Genomic DNA, 11,679 nt, shown 5'->3' with positions numbered 1-11,679 from the left:
TTCAATAACTAAAAGGGGGTATGCACTAAGAGAAATATCACATACGTTATAGAGAAAAGAAAAACAGCGTAAAGCCTCTAAAATGACAATATGCAGTTCAAATCCTTGGGCTAAACCATCAGGCATGCTTTATTGCCCAGTTAAGCAATAAATCCCTCAAATGCTATAATTGAAATCTCATCACAGTAGGAACATGTTAGCAGTTTTAATGGGTATTACAGCTCTAGTTTGGGAAAAGGAATGACACCGTTGATCTCTTCCCTGGAGATAGCTCTCTTTCTAGAGCCTTTGGGAGGTTCTCGATAGGTCTGTGGTTTGTTAATAAAAGATTTCCACGATAAATAAAAGACTTCTGGGAAAACTTTGTTTGGATTCTTCTGATTAAATATCAGTTTATAATCTGCCTCTCCAGCTCCCTCCTGTGATTGGTTCCCCCAGGCAGGATCTGATTAGTGGACAAAGCTACCTGTTGTGTGCTTGCCACTAGACCTTAAGCCTGTTTTGGACAGGGATTGTCTCTCTTTTGCTGTATTGTACTTTCCAAGCGCTTAGTACAATGCTCTGCACATAGTAAGTACTCAGTAAATATGATGGAATGAATGAATCTAATTGAGATTGGTGGGAAAATCAGCTAGTTGCATTTCCTGCCCCCGTGATACAATCCCAGGGAATCTGAACCTTGGAGTTTGAGTGAAGTGGGGATCCAGCAACGGCTGTATCTTTCTTTACACACTGGTGGTCTCCTGATTACCAGTCCCATGCTCTTTCCTTAGCAAAATCAACAACTTTGGGAAAAGGGATATCAAAAAGTGCAAGAAGCAGGCAGTCGTGGGGAGGGAGGGGTGGTGTAGAGCAATTTGGATGTGACTTACAGGGTGAGCTATGTAACATTTGCTGTTGCTTGTCCTCAATGTGCTGAGGAGGTGAGAGCCCAACAAGCTTTCAGGCAGCCTAGGATCAATCAATCAATCAATGGGATTTTTTGAGTGCTTACTATGTGCAGAGCACTGTACTAACCACTGGGAAGAGCACAATACAATGACCTGGCTGTGGCTTTCTTCCCTGCTGAGGGTAAGGTGTAGCCAAACAGGTTGGAGGAGGTGAGCATTCTGGAACCAAGGCTCCCAGTTCCAGGAAAATTGGGAGTCTATGGATGGTCTCTGGGGAGGTGGCCCTGTGCTAGAAAGAGTCCACCCTGCCACCACACCCCCATCCTGCCCCCTCTCTGCTAGCTCTGCCAAAACCAAGCCTGTGTACACTTGAGAAAGGGAATAGTTGATATATCAAGCTACCTAGAAAATGATCAATCTTGGGGAATTTGCCAATCAGGAGGCTCTCTATCCAAAAAGTCAGCTTGGCTTCCTGGTACAACTTTGGGATTTTTATTCCAAAGACAGCACAAACGTGGTCTCATTTTTTACAGCCTAAAATCTTCTTAGATCCTTACTATCATAGGCATAGTTTAACATAAGCTATTGTATTGAGTGCCTTGAATCTTTCACATTAGTTATTTTCAGTTATTTGTTGTCATTCATTGCTATAATTCCAGAGATGAGTCTTGGTCATTGGGGATACACTTTCTTTCTACAAGTTAAGTCTAGTTTTTTCCACTGCTCCAAAGAGTCTCCTTTTATTTCCCATACATATCAAATTATCCTTCAGCTTTCATTTCCCACAGATATCAAAATGTTCTTCCAACTTTCATCAATAACCTCCTTGGTCTTTCACCTTGTATGCTGTCCTTGTAAGATTAAGGAAAATACACTAGGTCCTCAGATCAATGAATGGTTAGCTATCTGGCAGCCTATACTTCTCATCAATCAATCATTTGTATTTACTGAGTGCTTACTGAGTTCTAGGCAGTAAACTGAGTGTTGGGAGACTTTAATAGTAAAAACACATTCCTTGCTGTCCTCAAGAAGGTTACAGTTTTTAATCAGGGAGACAGACAAATATGGTTTACAGATAGTGAAAGCCAGAGGAAAAACAAGGATAAAGCAGGAAGCATTATAGACACATACAGATGAAACAGCTGAACAACTACATATAACTAAATGTAAGTTATTTAGACCATAGGCTCCTTGTGGGCAGGGAATGTGCCTACCAACTCTGTTATACTGTACTCTCTCAAGCGCTGAGTACACAGCTCTGGCCGCAGTAAGCACTCAATAAATGATTGATTGCTTGCTTGATGTACAGAATAATATATGAATAAAATGTACAAATAAATTTATATTCATTAGCTCAAGATTGTTTTTTTGGAGGGGAGGGCATCTCCAGGATTGGGGTTGGGTCAGTTAACCTTAGAGGATTATCTGTTGCAGCCTGACTCGTCTTTGTATGTGAAGAGGGGTGCTTAGTTGCTCAACTCCACTTCTGTCTCACTCTAAACTGGGTGTCCGAGAGCCCCAGATTCCTGCCCTCGGACTAGGAATCATAGATACTTATTTGGCTTGTTAGGCAAAGACCCCAACCTGGGAGTCAGAAGATGGAGATCAATCAATAATATATGCTGTGTTTACTGTGTGTACAGCATTGTACTAAGTGCTTGGGAGAGTATAGTAGAGTTACTAAACAAGATTCCAACCCTCAAAGAGCTCACAATCTTCTGTTCCTTGTAGCTGAGCTATTCTTCCAAACATTGCAAAGACTCTTTCACATACCTCACCCTCAACCTGCCCTGACCTTTTAGAGCAGAAGAGATATAGGAAGAGGGAATGTCATTGCTAAGAATATCTTTATGACCTTGAATGAAAATAAATCAACTTCTCTCGCAAGTTCATCCTCTTCTTTAATATAAAATGTTGTGTCAAATGTTAAGCGTGACGCTGCATGGACTAGTGGAAAGAGCACAGACTTGGGAGTCAGAGGACCTGGATTCTAATCCCACTCACCTGCTGTGTGGCCTTGGGCAAGTCACTAAACTTCTCTGTGCCTCAGTTTATTCATCTGCAAAATGGGGATTCAATACCTGTTCCTCTCCTGCTTAGTCTGTGAGCCCCATATGGGACCTGATTATCTGGCATCTACCTCAGAGCTTAGTACAGCATTTGGCATGCAGTAAGCACTTAAGTGCCACAATTATTATTATTGTGAATCTCAAAGTCCTAACATCCTCACAGTGACATTAATGGTCACATTGTAAATACTGTATATTTACAGGAACTCAGCAACCTAGGTAAGCAAACAAAATATTGTGAGCGGTAGGGAAGAAGCCACTGCAAAGTGAACAACTGAAGATGGTGGCCACGGACATAAGAAGGGAGGGGACAAGAGAACTAAGGTAAGTACAATTTTGCATTTCCTGGCTTTGGGGTCTTAACATAAGTTTCTGTTTTTGAACAAAAAGAGGGATGAAGAGGTTGGAATTAGTTAATGGTGTTTCTCTCTAAAGAGATTTTGTAGGGGCTTCATGGAGTTGAAACTTGGTTCTGAACTCACATACGTTTAGGTAGTTTTACAGTTATCCCTTGACAATTTGCAAATATTTTATTATCATTTCATTATGGTAAGAGCACAGGCTTGGGAGTCAGAGGTTGTGGGTTCTAATCCTGGTTCTGCCATTTGTCAGCTGTGTGACTTTGGGCAAGTCACTTAACTTCTCTGTGCCTCAGTTACCTCACCTGTAAAATAGGGATTAAGACTGTGAGCCCCACCTGGGACAACCTGATAACCTTGTATCTCCCCCAGTGCTTAGAACAGTGTTTGGCACATAGTAAGTGCTTATCAGATACCATCATTCATTTGGAAAAAATGAGGAATGTGCATGTGCTATTACTTGGATGTGACCCTAATGCTGTGTCTCCACCTCAGTGTATCAGTGTCTGTTGTGTTTTTGTGTTTTTATCTTTGTCCAGCATACTATCCTTTATAACAAAAAAAAATCACCACAGAGAAGTTTTTTCTTAGTCCAGGCAACTCATGCTGAATAGTCCTCCTGCAATAATAGTAGTAGTAGTAGCACTTTCTGAGCACTCCCTTGGTGTGGTGCACTGTTCTAGGTGTTTGGAAAGTACAGAATAACCGTTACATTTTCCCTGCCCATAAGGAGCTTACACTTTAATTCATTCATTCAGTAGTATTTATTGAGTGCTTACTGTGTGCAGAGCACTGTACTAAGAGCTTGGAAAGTGAGGGAGTTCTTGTCTTATGCTGTCGAGTGGTCTCCGACTCATACTGACACCATAGACACATCTCTCCCAAAATGCCCCACCTCCATCTGCGTGTGTTCTGGTAGCGTATCCATAGAGTTTTCTTGGTAAAAATCCAGAAATGCTTTACCATCGCCTCCTTCTGTGCAGTAAACTTGAGTCTCCGCCCTCGACTCTCTCCCATGCCACTGCTGCCCAGCACAGGTGAGTTTTGACTTGTAGCAGATTGCCTTCCACTCACTAGCCACTGGCCAAGCTAGGAATGGAATGGATAATGCCACTGCTTGACCTTCCCTCCCATAGTCAATATTGATAGAGTACTGGAAACTCTCTAGGTGTGATCCTGAGAGGGAAATGAGACAAACATAAAAATATGTGACCAAATCTCTGTAAAATAATGGTTGGAACATCTCCATTGCAATTTCAATATGATGTAATCATTTTTTGAAGAGAAATTAGTCTGCATGGTAATTTAAATCACACCTCTTGTCCTTTCAAGTCTTGCCTTTCTGGAGTTTGTGTTTACATCCTACATTTCAATTATCCTGCTGTTTGCTCAGAGCCTGAGAATCCAACCATACCTTTTTTGAGATGCAGCATGGCCTAGTGGAAAGAGCCTGGGCCTGAGAGTCAGGAGACCTGGGTTCTAATCCCGCCTCTACCACTGGTCTGCTAAGAGTCCTTGGTTAAATCGTTTGATGGCTCACAGCCTCAGTTTCCTCATTTGTCTGCTAAGGGTCCTTGGTTAAATCGCTTGATGGCTCACAGCCTCAGTTTCCTCATTTGTAAAATAGGGTTTCACTACCTGTTCTGCCTCCCCACTCCAGATTGTGAGAGCTGGGAGGGACAAGAACTGAGTCTGACCTGATTGTCTTGTATCTGCCCAGCACTTAGGAAACACTTAAATACTACAATTGTTATTATTAGGAGGGAGGGAGAAAATTTTTGTTGGAGCTGATTGTCAGAATAACAGGAGGGGACACATATGGTTGTTTCTTAAATCAAAGACAGTAGTTTTGAACAGTTGTACTGAGTTTCTTTGGAGAAAATCCCAAAGGTCAGAGCATATTTCTATGAATAAATTTATCTTGTAGTTACTATCATCTTTGCTGTCAGCAATGGCAGTGTTATAATAACATTTAGCAGAATCAAATATTTAAATAGCTTTCTTTGAAAACACTTGTCATTGGTCCTAACAACTCTATATGTGTCACTTCTATTCTTCTCATCTTCACTCTGAATATAGTGACAGGGTTTCAGGACCCCATGGAAAAAAAGTTTTTTCCACAAAACACCCTGGCTGTCTTGGCAGAGGACAGGAATGTTTTGGGAAGTGTTTCCAGTTTTTTGGCTGGAAAGATCCATTTTTTTACCTAAATCTGCATGGGACAAATCTCACACTTGGCATCAAATGAATGCTTTCAGAGAAAGTACTGTTCATACTATGGAAATGTTTGTGGAGTCTCAGTGAAGTCTTAAGCTGAAGCTGCTAGATCTTCAGGGTCTGTCTCAAACCCCCTGAAGTCAGCCTGATGCTTAATTGGTAGATTCCAGTCCAAGCTTCTCCACACTGCATTTTTCATCCCTCGCTCTCTGGATCAGACCCCCTTTTTGGGGGAAGGAGGGATCTGGGTGATCTGATTGATCGGAGACTGCCTTGTAGTTATCAGAGAGGAACTCTCTCCCTCCTGTCATGGCAGAAGACAGTGGATGACAGCTCATCTACTCTTGCCAATGGAGTAAGGGGAAGAGACCATATAGAAATGCCAGCACCTCCATGCTACCATTATCAATCATACAGACTTTGGGCCCAAGCAAGAGGATGCGATCTCACAACCGCAAACCCGCTCGGTGTGGTCTCAAACAGCTTTCAGCCTTTCCATAGAAAGTATTGCTGGACTCATTGCAAATCCCCTTTTTATTTGATTGGAAACCAGCCTGTTTCGATTTGCACACTTCAAAACAAATGCTGAGTCAGGACTTGAGTCTTCAATGGGCATTTGGTTTGTTCCAGGCTGATTTGGTCAATGTGATAGTGGGATGACCTGGATTGCCCTATAAAATGGTTCATGCTCCAGGATCCATAGCAGCTGGGAAAGCAAGTCATTAACTATTGGTGGATGCTGCTTGTGAGATAGAAAGGACACCCTGGAGATCCATTAAATCACAGATTTGGAACGGACATTCAAAGATCATCTGGTCTTTTTTTCCACCTAATAGTTTCAGGCATTCCATGAGAGAAGGGACTTGCTGAAATGAAGAGGAAGTGTTAGAATGTGGATCGGCAATATAAACTCAAATTCCATTTTGGTAACATTCAAAACCTAGAGATTCATTTTTTTTTTCAGCAGGGTTCGATTACAGATTTCCATTATTTTAACAGAATGAACAGTGAAGTGTACAAGGGTCAAAAATTATATCAATAGAGTTTTCCTGAGGTGCATTTGTTTAAAAAAAATTCTCGTTTAGTGCTATTTTTGAAGGCTCTCAAAAACAATAGAATATACAGACCACCCCTGTGCCCCTCAAGGAGGATGATGACATTTGCTCCAAGCATCCTGTTACCCATGCTGGAGGCAAAATATTAATATTATTATTAATAATAATGATAATAATAATGATAATGGTATTTGTTGAGCACTTACTATGTGCCAAGCACTGTATTAAGCTGGTGGGGTGGTTACAAGCAAATTGGGTTGGACACAGTTCCTGTTCCAAAGGGACAGTCTCAATCTCCATTTTATAGATGAGGTAACTGAGGCCCACAGAAGTGAAGTGACTTGCCCAAGGTCACACAGCAGACAAGTGGCAGAACCAGAATTAGAACCCATGACCTTCTGAATCTCAAGCCTGTGCTTTATCCACTAGGTCATGCTGCTTCTCTATACTGTTCTGGATATACCAATAAGTTGACCCAATAATGGCATTTCTTATATTTTTCTGTATGATGTGAGTTTCTAGTCCCAGGGACCCATATTCAGGACAAAGAGGCTTTTTTTAATTTTTTTTTTTAATTTTTGTAGTCTCGGAGCAAGTGGGGTGCAGAGCGCAACTTTTCAGTAGCAATGGGGTTTTATTTAATTTGCTGCTAATTGTCACATTGTAATCAGTATCCTAAGGGACATTTTAACTCTCATTGCAGAAAGATTCTTACTGTTTGAATTGTGGGGGTTCTATACTGATTAGAAGTCCTCCATCTGAGACTACCATTTAAAATTGCATGGGGTGATGATCTTTTCTTGGGCTCTCTGCCATTTTTAATGGCCACCCTCTTTTCACAAAATACCACTTTAATTGTATCAATTATTCTGTGATGTGGAACCTTAGTACATTGCATTTTTGAAAAGAAAACCTAATAGTGTTCTGTATGCAAGGTAATAATGAAGCTCATTATTTCTATCAGTTCGTGACGATCTATTAAACATAATGTACCAGTCTTCACTGCTCTCATCCTAATATGATATTTTTAACTTTTTTAGGACTGAGATTAACAGTTTCTATAATTTTTACTATTACCTGAAATGTCCTTTCTTCATCACAATAAGGAAACAAATGTTGCTGTAAGAGAGAAGTGGACTCAAGAGCTATATACTCTTCCAAGAGGGTATGTTTGAAAAATTTTTCAATATACCAACATTTGCTTGTTATTCAGAATAAAGAATGAACATTCTCTTTTCCTTTTATGTTTGACATCTACAGTAGTCACACATTTTGTGGGATTTGGGGGTACTCTGGGATAGTGCCACCATGATTTTGCAAGAGTAAAACTGGTCCACCAGTTCTAATCTGAAACATGAGGGACTGATAAACAGGGAAAGTGTTGTCAACTCTGTCGATTATTTGGAAAGTTGAATCACTGTGTAGATGACTGCCTTCTTCTTAACATTATGGCTGGTTAACTGGGAAAGGCTTGAAGATTTGTTTCTGCTTGAATAAATGTTGTTTGTGCTGCTTTCTCTACTCATTGAAAGCTTCTGGGTCTAGAGTCCAGTCTGAGAATGGCCCAATTTCTCTTTTTGGGCCTAGATTCATTGCTCAGTACTACAACTAACACCATCAAGAAGATGATAAAATAGGATGACACTTTTCATAGCTAAAGGAAACAAAAAAGAATCAATTTGGGGCTCAGAGACTAAGTAAGAGAGAAGGATTGATTGATTGAAAGATTTAATCTCCATTTTACAGATAAGGTAAGGGAGGCACAGAGAAGCCTAAGGTCACAGAGCAAACAAGTGGAGCTGGGATTACAACCCAGGTCCTCTGACTCAATCAATCAGTGACGCTTATTGAGTGCTTACTTTGTGCAGAGCAGTGTACTAAGCACTTGGGAGAGTACAAAAAATAATTATTAATAATTGTGTTATTTGTTAAGCACTTACTGTGTGCCAAGTACTGTACTAAGTGTTGGGGCGGATATAAACAAATCGGATTGGACATAGTCCTTGTCCCACGTGGGGTTCACAGTCTCATTCCCTATTTTGCAGATAACTGAGGCACAGAGAAGTAAAGTGACTTGCCTAAGGTCTCACAGCAGACAAGTGGCAGAGCCGGAATTAGAACCCATGGCCTCCTGATTCCCAGGCCCATGTTCTATCCACTATGCCATGCTGTTTCCCATCTACATATCTTTCTTTCATTCTCTTTTTCTTGCTATCTTTATTTATTTTGTATCCATCTTCTCCACTATATTGTAAGCTCCTTCAGGGGAGATATTGTGTCTTCCAACTCTGTGGGATTCGCTCAAGCATTTAGTATGCTGCTCTCCACCCAGTAAATTCTCAATAAATACTACTGATTCATTGAACACTTTGATTTACATACATAAGCCAGGAGTCAGAGTTATAAAAAGCTATCATGCTTGCCACAGTTTGGGATATTATTATCAGTAAAACTCATGTAGCCTAATGAAGAGGATTGATCTGTGGCATTTTAAAAAAGCATTGACAGATGTCCATTTTTCCTATGAATAGTAACCAAAGTGAACATAGTTCACTGACCAACCAAAGGTTCATAACGAACACTCAGGATGAAGGTAGATGAAGAAATAGGAGAATTTAAAGTAAAAGAGCAACAGTGTAAGCTACCAGAGAAGTATGTCAAGGGAAACGTCCTCTTGGTTATGAGTCAAAAGGAGGTTTCAATGCAAGCCCTCAAAACACCCCAACCCAGCATCTTAAACTCTATATCTCACTGATGGTAAGCTGGAAAAGAATTTCACTATCACTATGACTTTATTTCATGTTAATAACAGCTTAAATTATCTTATTTTGTTGGTCAATAGAGAAGCAACCAGTGTGTTTAGGAAAGGGATCTTGTCTACCCATGGATTTTTCCAAGAACTAAAAGAAGCATTTACAGTTATGGTATGCTAGAGGATGAAAGGAAAAAAAATCTATTTAAATTCCCCAGAGAGAGGACATCTATTTTTTTCCTGGATTGCTCAAGCAACAGAACATTCTTGGAATGTCTCAAGAAAGAATGTCAGAAGGCAATTCAATGTAAATATTTGAGAATAATTTATCTAATCAGGAAACTAATTTTAATTTAAATGTCATGGTTCTTAGGGCACTTTCATAGAAGTAATTTCAACTCTAATTACAATGAATAAAGGGATACAACTATATGTGAAATTCAAAGGGCTTGCCTGGGTTCAAATCCTGACCCTACCACTAGCCAATTGTGTGACATTGGGCAAGTCACTTAACTTCCCAAGCCTCAGGTTTTTCATGTGCAAAATGAAGATTAGGTACCTGTTTTTTTTATGGCATTTGTTAAGTTCTTATTATGGGTCTATGTGGTTCTAAGTACCAGGGTAGATACAACATAAGCAGGTTGGACACAGTCCCTGTCACCTAGGGCTCATAGTCTAAGTCACATTCTCTCCCTCATCCCCTCCAATCTGGCTTCTGTCCCCTTTGTTCCACCAAAACTACCCTCTCAAGAGTAGCCAATGATCTCCTTCTTGTGAAATCAAATGGCCTCCACTCCACCCTAATCCTCCTTGACCGCTCAGCTGCCTTCGACACTGTCGACCACTCACTTCTCCTGGAAACATTATTCAACCTTGGCTTCATTGACACTGTCCTCTCCAGATTCTCCTATCTCTCTGGGCTGTTTCTTCTCAGGCTCTTTTGTTGGCTCCTCCTCTGCCTCCCACCCCCTAACTGTAGGAGTCCCTCAAGGCTCAGTTCTGAGTTCCCTTCTATTCTCCATGTACACCCACTCCCTTGGAGAAGTCATTCACTCTCATGGCTTCAACTACTATCTCTGTACAGATGATTCCCAAATCTCGAACTCCAGAGCAGATGTTTCTCCTAATCTGAAGTATCACATTTCCTCCTGCCTTCAGGACATCTCTGCTTGGATGTTCCTCCAAGACACCTCTCTTTATTGCTGAATTGTACTTTCCAGGTCCTTAGTACAGTGCTCTGCACACACTAAGCGCTCAATAAATACAATTGAATGAATGAATAAACATGATTGAATGAATGAACTTATGTCCAAAACAGGACTCCTCATCTTCCCACCCAAACCCTGTCCTCCTTCTGTCTTTCCCATCACTGTAGAAAGCACCACCACCCTCTCTGGCTCTCAAGCCCATAATTTTGGCATTATCCTCGATTCAACTGTCTCATTCAAAGTACATAATCAAATCTCTCACCAAATCCTATTCATTCAATCGTATTTGAGAGCTTACTGTGTGCAGAGCACTGTACTAAGCGCTTGGGAAGCACAAGTTGGCAACATAATAATAATAATAATGGCATTTATTAAGCACTTACTATATGCAAAGCACTGTTCTAAGTACTGGGGAGGTTACAAGGTGATCAGGTTGTCTCATGGGGGGCTCACAGTCTTAATCCCCATTTTACAGATGAGATCACTGAGGCACAGAGAAGTTAATGACTTGCCCAAAGTCACACAGCTGACAATTGGCGGAGCTGGGATTTGAACCCATGAACTCTGACTCCAAAGCCCGTGCTCTTTTCACTGAGCCAAGCTCGGTCCCTACCCAACAATGGGTTTCTCCATCCAAACCGGTGCCACATTAATCCAATAACTTATCCTATCCCACCTTGATTACTGCATCAGCCTCTTTGCTGACCTCCCTGCCTCTAGCCTCTCCCCACTCCAGTACTTCACTCTGCTGCCTGGATCATTGTTCTACAAAACTGTTCAGTCCATGTTACCCAACTCCTCAAGGACCTCCAGTAGTTGCCTATCTACCTCCTCAAACAGAAACTCCTTACCATCAGCTTTAAAGCACTCAATCACCTTGCCCCTCCCATCTCACCTTGCTACTCTCCTACTGAAACCCAGTCTGCACATTTCACCCCTGTCAACCTACTCACCGTACCTTAATTTTGTCTATCTCACTGCCGACCTCTCGTCCATGTCCTGCCTCTGGCCTGGAACTCCCTCCCTCTTCATATCTGACGGATGATCACCCTCCCTGCCTTCAAAGACTTATTAAAAGCACATCTCCTCCAAGAGGACTTCCCCGACTAAGTCTCCAATTCCTCTTCTC

The 11,679-nt window shown here is 41.2% G+C and overlaps 1 non-coding gene across 1 annotated transcript; it reads right to left on the bottom strand.

Moving 5' to 3' along the window:
• Positions 1-4,365: 4,365 nt before the first annotated feature.
• LOC119920009 lies at positions 4,366-4,504 on the bottom strand. Its single transcript, XR_005447780.1, has one exon. It is a non-coding gene; the product is annotated as a small nucleolar RNA SNORA7 (small nucleolar RNA).
• Positions 4,505-11,679: the final 7,175 nt, after the last annotated feature.

The sequence above is a fragment of the Tachyglossus aculeatus genome, chromosome X1, assembly GCF_015852505.1.
Source record: "Tachyglossus aculeatus isolate mTacAcu1 chromosome X1, mTacAcu1.pri, whole genome shotgun sequence".
In the NCBI taxonomy this organism is placed as follows: Eukaryota; Metazoa; Chordata; class Mammalia; order Monotremata; family Tachyglossidae; genus Tachyglossus; species Tachyglossus aculeatus.
This window is presented reverse-complemented; position numbering and strand designations above follow the sequence as displayed.